Raw genomic sequence first — 12644 nt, 5'->3', positions numbered from 1 at the left:
CACTTTCCCTGTCTAAAGAAAATGACATTACATTGAATTGTATTTCATGATTTAGCACCAAGTCCACTGGCCATGTACCTATTTGACGCAGCTGTAATTGCGAGGCAATCATAGACCACTAAGTGTTGAGAACAAACAGTTTGAGCTTATAGCTGGATTTATACTTGATAAAACATCAGTTTCTATTGATACCGATGGCGTATGTGGGATTCATACTTCAGCCCCGCATTCAACCTTAGAAAGAGAGAATAACTTAGCCATTTCTATATAATGGTTGCAATTTGTATACACGGCAACATCACCAAAATAAAAAACCCTGATGCAAAGTAAAAAAATAAGAATGCCTCAGCTGATGTGTGCAGCGCTTTGAAGCTTCACCTATCCTCCCTGCCTTCTCACACTGACCCCTGAAGTCCACTCCCTCCTCTCCGTCAATATCTGGAGTTGTTATCCTGACTGCAAAGTGCCGCCGTCGCTGCAGGAACAAACTAACTCCATTTCACCATGTCAGAGTGCAGCCCTCAGAGAAACCGACCTGTCCACCAAGACAAATAGAGACAGACAGCGAGAGAAAGCGATGCGGCCGGACAGAGACGGAGAGGAGGAAGAGACGGGCAGAGACAAATAGGCGCAGGACGGGGAAGAGAAAAGGATAGAAATATTTGGGTGCAGCGAGAGGGACAGTGAGTGAGAAATGTACACGCATCAAGGGTGAGAAATGGAATTTGATGGAGAGAGAGAGATGGAGGGAGAAACTGTGCTCAGCAGAGACAGAGAAATGGAGAGAGTGGGAGGGGGCGAGGGAGAAATAGAGAGATTTGGAGTCGAACGCAGACAGAAAGAGAGGGAGAGAGAAATGGAGGTTGACATGGAGAGAGAAAAATGTAATTGGATGCAGACAGAGAGACAGAGCACGGGAGTCAAGGGGAGGGAATGAGAAAGGGAATCAGAGGAATATACTGTGATCACATCTTTGTGGACGACACAAGATGCATATCAACTAAATTAATAACTAAATTATGCTGCAGAATATTCAGTGCTATTTAAATCTTACCTGTAAAATATATTAAAGGATAGGGATTGTGATTTTCTATATTGTTTTTATTGTCAACAAATCGCATGAAAAGACAAAAAAATGAATGTATCTAATACAGAGAACTGTGTGTGTATATCACAGCGTGATATATTTTTGTCCTCTGTGCCACCCAATTGAATTGTTGTCCAAAAACAATTGAAAACAACACTGAGTCTGTTGCTGTTCACAAGTCACTTGCAGTCCTCTCAGCACTGACAGGCGACCTGCCTCTGGACCACGACCCATCAGTTAGGAACGACTGCCCTAGGCCATGTTAAGGTAAATCCTCACTACAACACCAAACGATGCACGTTAATCCACCGCTGAAATGAGTCCCCAACACTGCGCTATTTCCTCCTGTTTGAGTAACATTTTCTAAAAACTACAGTGCCCAGATAAAGAAATGACTGTGCTTTTGTAAAAAAAATGCAACTACATATATATGCGAGCGGTTTAAATAGTACACACCAAACCCAAAGCCATTTTTTTCTATCAATATATTGGGGTGGGAGGACATTTTTGGCACATTAGAATAATTTGAGAAATGCATTAGCTTAGGTCTGAGCGCTTCTGAGAAACTTTGTTATCTAGAAATACTGTTTATATACTACTTATCTACAAAAGCAAATACATTGTGAAAGAAACGTGATAGCACCTGAATAATGTTTTGTATGAACATTATGAAGAAACATTATCTTATGATGCAAAATTGCAAAATATCCATACTGGCAATATTTAAAGGTTGAGGGATAAAGGATAAAGGTGGTTTACAAAATATTTTATTTACATTTCCAACACTTTCCATTCATAGAAACTAAAGCATGATTTTAGTTTCATGGTAATGGTAGGCACTCAATGTACTCAGTTGTGGTTAGAAAGAAAACATGGTGTTTGTTAAAAAAATTGAAAAGTCAACACTGAGTCAGCACAACACAAGATTTGTTGACAGTCTTGAACTGAGACCACAGTCCTCTTTAATCATAACCAAAGTGCTTTTGTTGCCTAAACTGAACCACAGGCGAGTTTTCAGGTCCTTTGTTTCGTACGTCCAACATCCACCCCAACCAACTCCCTGTGTCTTCACTCTGTTTGTACCAGAGTGAAGAAAATATGCATGGACATTATTACCGGAAGTTCTCTTTTAAATCATGTTGGTAAAAAAAGGAAAATGCTCACAGGCTATATGATCTTAATTTCTTGGAGATTGGTTTGGGTCAGGAAGCTATAAAGTTCTGAAATAGGGACTAGTGCAGCTGACAATAACAACATAAATCAATGCCAGGCCTATTTTTTTTTAACATTCTAACCAGAAAAGATGAGTAAGAGAGCAAATGAATTTATAGTATTTTGAAATGTGCCCAAAACAGGAAAATTAACCCTTAATGGCTGTGAAAAGACATCTGAACGCAGCACAAGAAAACTGATGTCAATCCAGGCGTCAAAGGGTTAAATAACAAGTAAGTGATGACCTGAACTTTACTCACACAAATAACTCTTGCAGAGCGGACTGTGTGGGTGGTAGGAAAGCTTGTTTTAGCATGTTAGACGTGGCAAAATAAGGATTTATTCTTTCTGTTCATTCTTCATATCTACAAAGACTGTGTGAAATTTACATTAGTCATTTGCCCTTCTGTATTTGCTTTAGCAAACAGTACTCTTTTATATAAATATATATGGGGTGTTTCTATGATTTGAGGACAATGGAGATTTAGCCTGGACTTCAGCAGGGGGGTGCGTCCAAGATTTCTGTTAAATGCACAAGCTCTATTTTCATGCTCTTTCATACACTCTGGTGCCTTACTTGCCGTTTGTTTTGTTTTTTTGGGTTTTTTTTTACTTTCCAGATTAATTATGAATTTATGACAAAAAAATATTGTATGTATTGTATGTTAGTTGTAATTGTTAGTAATTAGTAATGAGCACAGAATATTTTACAAATGCCATTCTTGTATTGAACAGAGTAGAAAAACAAAAGCTGTGTGTAAATGTTTGTATTTATGTAAACAGTGGTGGATTTTTTCAAGAACAAATATGAACAGAATGACAGATTATTAGGTCCAGGGCACTTATTATTATTATCATTATTATTATTATTAGGCTGACGTTATTTTTAAAAAACTAAAATATATATAGAGAGAAAGAGAGAGTGAACGAGAGAGATCAAGAGGGACTGTGTAAGGGAGATAGAGAGGAAAAATAGAGAAATAGTAGACAGTGAGAAACTTGGGAATGCAGAAACTTCCACTTCGGCTTCCAAAGATTTAGTGGCTTTTCAAAAAGAGAAGACTGTTATCAAAAAGAAAACCAGCCAGGTCCCCAGTGAACATCAGCTTTCCTTGCACTGAGCCTTGAGAAGTACATGTTTATTGGTACAGGCCTCATACTGGTTACTAAATAGCTCCACAACGGTCTTTTCGCTTTTTCTGACATGATTCTCAAGATAACCAGAGGGCTATTGAGGTGGGTTAAAAACATAAATACATGTATGAAATAAAGTCTGCTGGTAGACTTTGGGGTTTGAAAGTTCCAATTTGAATATTTCTCGCTAGTTTAGTTATTTACATTTTTTATTATTAGGAAATACAGAGAAAATAAACACCCAGTGCTGCACACAGTCACACTACTCGGTTTTAATTTGCTATAAAGACTCATGAAATCATCCTGCCAGAGGAAGCCAGGCTCGTTTTTTGGACAGCGGACAACAGCGACAGCTCACCACACTTCCTCCAGTCATATTTTATGGTTAATTATAAAGCGTTTGATGAGAGTGGCTGTTTTTAAAAGGCCAAATGGATTGGATGGCTGCGAAGCTACGGCGCTCACAGACTAGACATATGGCTGGGTGTAATCGCCACCAGGTTTCAGCGAAAGGCTTCAAAAAAAAGAAAAAAAGAAGGAAGGCTGGCGTGAGAACAACACAAACAACACACTCGCTCCCAACACATTGCATTCTTGTTAACTGTTGCTTTCATTTCGTACACGATCATTTCAGGCTCTGTTAATTCACTGATATGAATCAAAAGCCAGACTATGAGTAACTATTCTGTGTTTTGCAATGGTGTGTCAGAGCTCAGCTGCAGGTTTATCGGCTCCTCTGTTTTTTTGCAAGAATAAGAGTCATACCAGCAGCAGACTGAGACTGACATTGTGATGTTGTTGACCTACTGTGACCCCATTTGTTTCGCTGCCAGCATCTGATGTACCGATATGCCTCTGTCTGTTTTATCGGGCCTGCCTGGTCTGTGCCTCTCTAACTCTGCCACCTCTGCAGCCTCACAATGGTTCCTTGAGGCAAACCACACACACGATGCACATGCACGCCCAGCATGACACATACGTGCAGAGGTTATCTCGCCTTGACATGCCGGCGGTAATCAGTGTCACATCACACTGTGTGCAGCACATCCACCAACTCTCCAAATGAGGCCTATAAAATGAAGTGTTCTTCTCAGCTATATGGTTTCTCGTCTGCTCTTCCCCTCTTTTCCCATTACGCCGCCCCCATCATCCTGTCAAGCCGAGGAAGTGCGCCTAAGCAGACACTTAATTTGTCTTGTTTTGTCATTAGCTCTGTGGCCGCCGAGCGACCCACAAATACATGCCCCCCGCATCGATTTAGTGTCAGCTGCTGCGTGGCAGTGATGCACGGATCGGCCGCCCTTGTTTCGTTTTTTTTTTTTTTAACTGACGGGACATTGCTTTGACAAGACACAATGGGTAGCAGTGTGACAAGTAGGACGGATGGCATGTGATATGTTGTTCTTTCACTGCTTTGAAAAGTCAACGCACTGCAGGCTCGTGATGATGGACTGATGGAGGGCCACCTCAATCTGTGAAGAGCAGGAAGTCCTGTCTGTTTCACTGCTCCTGCTTCTCACCCGACACATAACGGTTTAACAGGTGCGGACTGGCCATCAGGAAGTTTGGGAATTTTCCTGGCAGGCCAGTCTTGTTAGAGCCGGCCTTTTTTTTCCCTACTCTGCCTTTTTATACCCTTAACAATACACTCCTTCGTTACTGGAGAAGAGACAACAAACTGGTGTGTTGCCTGTGTAATATCGGCACGTTATCGCTATGGGCTGATATTGGCTTTAAAATAAAATATCGGAATCAGCCAAAATACTGATTTCTGCTGATATGACAAACAAGATTTTTTATTTATTTTTTTTTTATGATGAAGTGAACATGTAGGCTACAAAACATCAATCCTATATTGATGTATTTTTCTTATTTTCTACAATGACTTAATATTAGATACATTAAAAAGTATGGTATTTCATATCTCCATCTGCTGGTGGGCCATCATGATGAGAGTTAGGGTTCGACCAATATTGTTTCTTCAGGGCCGATACCGATTATTAGAAGTTAATGAGATTGATAACCCATACTTGGAGCCGGCATGCATTTACTCTAAAGATGAAAATCTTTCTTTCAAGATTTAGAATTTGGAATATAACAAAGTCCCACACAAAACCTTTTTCAAATGCCTTTAGTAAATTTTTGATAAAAAATGAAACTTTCAGAATTATATACAGCAAGTAAAGTGTAAAAATAATTTAAAAGTGAATAAATAAAAATAGCTCCCTGAGGTTTTATAAAACAAAAGTTCCTGCCATGTTGATGCTGTCCTTGCATTTTTAACGAATTAATTTTTACCGACATTTAATCATTAAAATAAAACACAGTTACAGATAATCAGCAAAATGCCAAATATGGACCACAATAATCTGCCTGGCCTATAATCTGTTGAGCCCTACTAAGAGTATGCATAATATGATGTTAATTCCATTCCAGAAGGGACATGATGATCACTAAAAAAAGGAGGCAGAATATACAGGTATCGGTATCAGTTATTGGCCAAATGAGTTGATATATATCTGCAAAAAAAATCCAATAGTGTGCAATGGTACTTGACAGTTTTATTGGCAAAATATAATTCTAAAGAAAGACAACTTTTGCAAATAAACACTGAATAAAAGCCAATTTGTATAATAAACAAAAATCCTGAATTTGATTTGTATTGGTGACTTGAACTTTGGTTGCATTAACTAAGTGTGTGCAGATGTGCTCTGTCACATTGGATCGATTTGTCGTTCCGCTGTGCTGGACGTCGACACAGTGACTGACTGCTTTGTTATGAACTGAAGGAACATACGAATCTGTCTTGTGTGACGTGTGTAAACAAATTTTTTAACAATTGATTTGAAGTGACTGCTAGCTATTGCTGAAATAAAGTATTTTTGTTGAGTCCATTTATTATTCATTATCCTCTCATTCCCAAAGCCAATTAAGCCAGTTAGGCAGTGCAGTTTGTGCCACTGCAGCGACTTGAGCTGTCCAGCTCTGTCAGTGTTGGTGGGAACATTTTATAGCACACAGGATGGATGAATGTGCTTGTTCATGTCAGTCTATTTATCTATAAGACAAACTGAGTTAATGTTGTGAGCGTAACAAACTGCATTATGCTTGACAGCGTATTTGTAAATGTTTTGTGTAGATTTTAGCTGAATGAATGAAAGTGATTTGCTGTTCATAAGTGTGTGCATAGTTGCACTTGTCTAACTGGGTTTGGTGATGTATGGCTCTTGATACAGTGTGAAAGTGAGGCATAAATACATAATCAGTCCTCAGCTTGTTGAATCACACGTGCATAGCGGTGGTTTGTGTTCAACACTGCCAGTAAAACACCAGCACCTTTTTTTAGTAGCTTAAGTCAAATCGCAATCCACTTTATTATTATTTACTTACATATTTGTTTAGGGGAAAAAGTACAGCTCCATCCTAGCTCCACCATCCACAATTATCTGCTTCCACTACCATTTTCCTGAAAATTCACTCACCAGGACCATGAAATAACTTTATAATTACTGTGAGAAAACCAAATTGGAAACTTCAGCTTTGCCCACATCTTCTCTGGCCTTCTGCAGAAACTTGTCAAGAATGTAAGATGTCAACACTTACTTTTCCAGTTTATGATGAGTTTACTGCCAGGCAGTCAATGAAGACATGACTACATGTCCAAAAGTAGGTTTGTGTATCTTTGCCTGTTTTTGGTGTAGGTTGTTTTTCAAGTTTCTGTCAAGGTACTTTAGTTCTAATGAAGAGAGGTTTTAATGCTTTAGTATAAATGACAAACCACTAAAAAATACATTGTAACCGGACCAAGACCACTTTCTCTAAAAGGTCTTTGTTGCTGTGTTCTAAATGCACCAAATATGGAAAACAAACCAGAGTCCAATTCCATCAGAAAATACAAAGCAGGTTTGAAAATGCCCTAAGACAGTATTGTGCTTCCAAATTCACATGGTTTTCCCATTTTGGTGTGACTAGTTTGCACAGAGCCCTGACTTCAACCCTGTTCAACAGCTTTTGGATGAACTGGAGAGTAGACAGTGAGTCAGACCTTATTGCCAAACATCAGTTGGACTTATCTCTAATGCTTTTGTGGCTGAATGGGAGTAAACCCTGCAGCCAGCTTCCCAGAAGAGAAGGCTGTTGAAGCAGCAGATGAATGCCCATGGTTTTGGACTGAGATGTTCAGCCGTCATCGTTGGATGTAGTTCTTGGAAGTGTGCATGCTTTATAATCATTCAGCAAAGACTGTGTAGTTTCAGCAAAGAAAACACACGTTTAGGTTCAAGTGACAAAGTCATCTAGCTGCTTTTGTTATGATGATGACATGGACAAAGGAGGAAGTAGTGCTGTGTCATTTAAAAGTGACAAAGTCTGCATAGGGAGAAGGTCAGCAGTGATACATGGGTCAATAAAATGTCTTAAATGTTCTGTAAACGACATTGAGATCATTAATATACTAGCAACTCACTCTTGTCTATGTAAAGATATAATTGCGTAATGGCATAATGAAATATCTCAGCCACATCCATGCTGAGAACTCATATGCTCTGAGTTCCTTTAAACACTGGAGACGTTTCCTGTTTCCAACCACAAATGAACTTTGCACAAATGTACAATTATTATTGTAACCATTAATTCAAACCATGATCTTTCAACTGACCTAACTAAGTTGTTACTGTGCCTAAACCTTGAAAAACCTTACAGCATTGTAACATCATAAAACAGAATTGTCGCATTGGCCATACAGACTTGTCTAAAGTGCTTTTTGATGGGATGTGTGTTTGGGCTTCCTCATTCTTCGAAAAACTCATAATCTAAGTGTCCTTGGTTGCCTCAGACATCAAGGATATTAACTATCCAATCTTTTATACCCCTGAATCATATATCAGCCAAAGACCTAACTGCAGAGGACACAGAAAAACCAATACTGCATACTGAGAAGGAAATGTTGATCTACCCAACAGTTCACCCTAATTGCACCTCACTTTCATTCACAAAGTTTCCGTATACTTTATATAACAAGGTCTGATGTTTAGTTTGTGTCAGGAGGTGTTCTCTGCCTCTTCACATGTCTTCGTCATACTCAGTTTCCAGGCAACTGAAGGGCACGGTGATGAGAACAGCAGAGCATAATACAGGGCTGGCATCACTGCAGCAGGAATTTGACAAGTTTAATGAAGACAGGCAGGGAAACAAAGAGGGGAGAAAAAAAGGACGCAGAAGTCGGCGATGACTGTAGGTCAGACGAACGAGGAGAGAGTGGAGGAGCGGCACAGCGGTCACAGATGTCTTCCAAGTCTCCCACAAATTCAGGCAAGACTAAAGCCTGGCCCTGATATATATGGTAATAAAGTTATTAGGGGCCTTTTAGGCAATTCGCTTCGGGGGCGACTCAACAAAATGACCTCACTTAGATATGATGCTGCTTTGGAAATAGCTCTGACAGTCTGCCACGCTGAACCCACAACTCTCCTCCGATACCAACACACGTGGAATGTTTTACTTACTCGGCTGCACGATGCAATGCTAAGAATCTATTTGGGTTTTCAATGTGGGTGAGGGTTTTTCTTTGGAGAGGGCAATTTCAAGTTCGACTGAGAGTGCCAGGTGGGTTTTGGGGGGGTTTAGCTTGGATATTGGATGATTCAATAAGACGTTTGTGGAAACTCGCAAACGACTTGGATCTTTTATTGCTTGTTTAATCCAGGATTCAAAAGCTTCATTCCTGCTACCCACATTCAGACCGGTTATAAGATTTCACGGTTGATGTACCCACAAAAGGTAATGTTTATTGTGCAGAAGAAATGGTTATTTTTTCCTCTGACCTTTCAATATAAACTTCTGAGCCCCCCTATAAATATAGAGGGGAAGATGTCAAACCAGAGGAGGGCAATCAGTGTTGTAAAAGCTAAACCAAACAGCACGGATCGAGGTTCACCTTCCTCAAATGCAGTATCACCACATGAGAGGCGCATTTAGTTATTTGCCAAGGAAACCCTCTCTCCAAACATGAAAACACAGCTCTCCTGTTTCACCAAACACTCGAGACGAGAAACAGGCTTAAATAAATAAAGTGAGGCGCTCTGGTCTGATGTTTGAAAAGTACAAGTTTGCGTGTCGCTGCTGAGCTCCATGGTGACAACTATAAATACTGTTAAGGTCCATTATAACTAACAAAGTATGTGTTCAGTGCTGTTTGTCTGCAGAAAGGAAAGACCAGTAACAATCTGCATATTAGTGTGCATGTATTGCACTTGCCAGAAGAATATCAAATTGACAAAAAATCACCACAAATTCCATTTTCTAGCTGTCTGTCAGCTAATCATGATCATTATCAGCAGATGAAGTTTTGTCCTTGAAATATTTTTAAAAATCAGACCCCGTTTTTGATTAAACTTATGGTCATATAGCCATTCAGTGTATTTACATTTTGTTATCACCTCTTCTATGTTGTGGTTTTCACTGTTAGTGACGGACTCTGCCATTCTTTCACCCGACTGCCTTCTCATGCACAAATGGTTCCCAAAAGACGCATGCATGTTTTGTGTTTGTAACTTTCCCTCACTGATATCAGCCTCACTGTTCAGTCAAATTAGTTGTATTACATTACTGCTAATGCAATTTCCTTCTGCTTCTGCTCAGAATTCTGGGACTTGAGTTATTTAACCACACTTGCTTACACAACCAGTAACCATGGATGTTGCCAAATCAGCCAGGACCGACATCTTAACTATTGCAAATTTCGAAGCCAAAGTAAGAAGTACAGCCTCCAAACAGCTACTTAATGGTGAAATTTTCTTAACTGCTGTTTTCAAGGTCAGATGTGAGCTCTGAACCCCCAGAACTAGCTAAATGTAAACTATCACCAATCCATATTTGGTTGACATTTAATTTTCTATTGATGCATTTTTTAAAAATATGCAATCCCTTTTTTTATTATAATTATTATTATTATTATTGTTTTTAATTTTATTTTTTTTAATTTTATTTTTTTTGGCATTCCCAAATTCAAAGTGCTTGGTTCAGCACAGCCTGTAGGTAATTTATAGTGTCCACAGCATTTCTAGAACTTGAACAATACTAGGGATATCTCTGCCTCTGTTGCTTGAATATTGACCATTTTTTCTTAAGACTGGCCAGCGCCAAATAATTTTTAATATAAAAAATGTGAGACCCCACAGTGATATGTAATAATAATTTGAACAGTTTTGTTCCCATAGTGTGTAGAGAACAATGACTTGGACAAAACAGCACACCACACGCTCAAAGATTTCATTCGCAAACATCCAGAGTCCAGACTCTCAAAACTGGAAACCTCGCAAAACTGGAAGCCTCTCAAATCTCTAGTGATTAAACATCACTTCAGAGTAAACAAACATGGCGGTCAATACGCCAGAAGAACAAACTATTAGTTTTCTTTACAGGCCAGTGGTTTCTAACTCACAACAGGATATTAGATTATTGAATTAATTATCAGAGTACTGAACATGTGAAATATTTGTAAATTAAAATCAGGATGGACTTCAGAGCAGATGGAAGGATGTAAAAAACACTCTGAACATACCTCACACCACAGGAAAATCTGGCAAGATGATTGTTATTCTCATCTAGTGTTTACACAACATTAATCTGTCTCTCGTGAGTCCTCCCAGCTTTGAGGAAGTGAAAAACTAAATTAGAATACCCATTTTCAATCTGTTTTAGCCACTAAAACCCTTTTGGGCAAGTGTAAAATAAATTATTCCTATAGCAGTAAGAATGCAAATATACCGGATAAGTCCTTTCTGCGGCGCAAAAGCTCCAATGATTAAAGAGTTCCAGAGATTTTTTCCTCACAGTGTTTCATTTTTTGCAGTTTCTCATTGCTGTGTTCAACAGTTTTCACAGAATTATCATGTGCCAACGTATTAAACATCCCAGGAAACTCCACTTATTGCTGCGCAAGTCACACGTTTCAGGATCTGTAAAAGGATGCAAGACAAATATTTCCTATTTGATATCATCGGCACGATCAAAACCTCCCGTTCTTTCACACATCCACAAACACAGATTCCAACATGCTCGCTTTGAAACTATTTCTGAATGAAGTCGTTCATGTTGTTGACACATTCTGCATGTCCCCAGACTCCCTGTTTATCAAGAAGGATAGATGTGAAATGTGTGTATGTGTGTGTGTGTTGAGTGCACATCAGAAGGGAGCTGCTGGAGCTTTTGTCTGAGTTAATTACTAAAACAGCATCAAACAACACAACAGAGAAGCTCTCCATGGATAGCCTCAGCTGGCTGGACAGTTTGTCACAGCTTCAAAACCACCTCCCGCTGCTGTGATAAGGTGTGCGCCTGTGTGTGTGTGTGTGTGTGAGTGTGCGCAGGTGTGTGCATGTTTGTCAGTTTGATGGCGAAAGATTCTGTCTGTTTGTCTGCGTTTGCCTGATGCGAGGCTGTGTGTGTTGTCGTGCTGGGTGTCCCACAACAATTTTGACAGCAGGCAGATAAGAAAAAGTGCCTGTGTGTGTCCAGACATTTAAGCAGCAAACAGACCAGTTTGGCCAAATATCGGTCTGGTTTGGTGAAATACTTCCACAGCAGCAGTGCTGGCAGGTTTGCAAAGATAAGCCCTGGGGCCTTCAGGCTTTATTCAGTGAATTTACTTTACCGAGTTTCAGTTGCAACTCTACGGAATTCCAAATCATGTCAACCTATCTAATTCACCAAATGCTCTTGACTGAAAAAAAAACCTGATTTTTAATTGCTCTGCTCAATATGGGGGCAAGGTTCATTCCCAAAAATGACACCCAAGAGTAAAAGGAAGTACTACAACCTGCAGAGCTTTGAGTTCTGCTGTCAGAAATAAGCAGATTTACACATAACACATTTAGCAGTGTCAGTAGTCATACGTAAGGGTTAGTTATATAAATTAATATTTTATCTGTTTTCGGCACTTGTTAATACTATGTTTATGTACTGTAACAGCAATAAAGATGGAATACTTTGACATAAGGTTAGATGGCAAAAAAAAATATGATTTTCGCTTAGTATGCTTGTGTGTTCATTTTACACATTTTCACACTGAGGCAAATCAATCATTCAGTTTTGTGGTGGGATGATCATTCTAATGGTAAATGCTGAAAGAGCTGACAGACAAAAGAATCAAACTGTTGATAACAGAAACTGTTTTTCAGACCGATACACAAACTCATCTTTGCCATCGAAT

The sequence above is a fragment of the Plectropomus leopardus genome, chromosome 21 (genome assembly GCF_008729295.1).
Source record: "Plectropomus leopardus isolate mb chromosome 21, YSFRI_Pleo_2.0, whole genome shotgun sequence".
Taxonomy (NCBI): Eukaryota; Metazoa; Chordata; class Actinopteri; order Perciformes; family Serranidae; genus Plectropomus; species Plectropomus leopardus.
The sequence above is the reverse complement of the archived record's forward strand: the minus strand, read 5'-3'. Positions refer to the sequence as shown.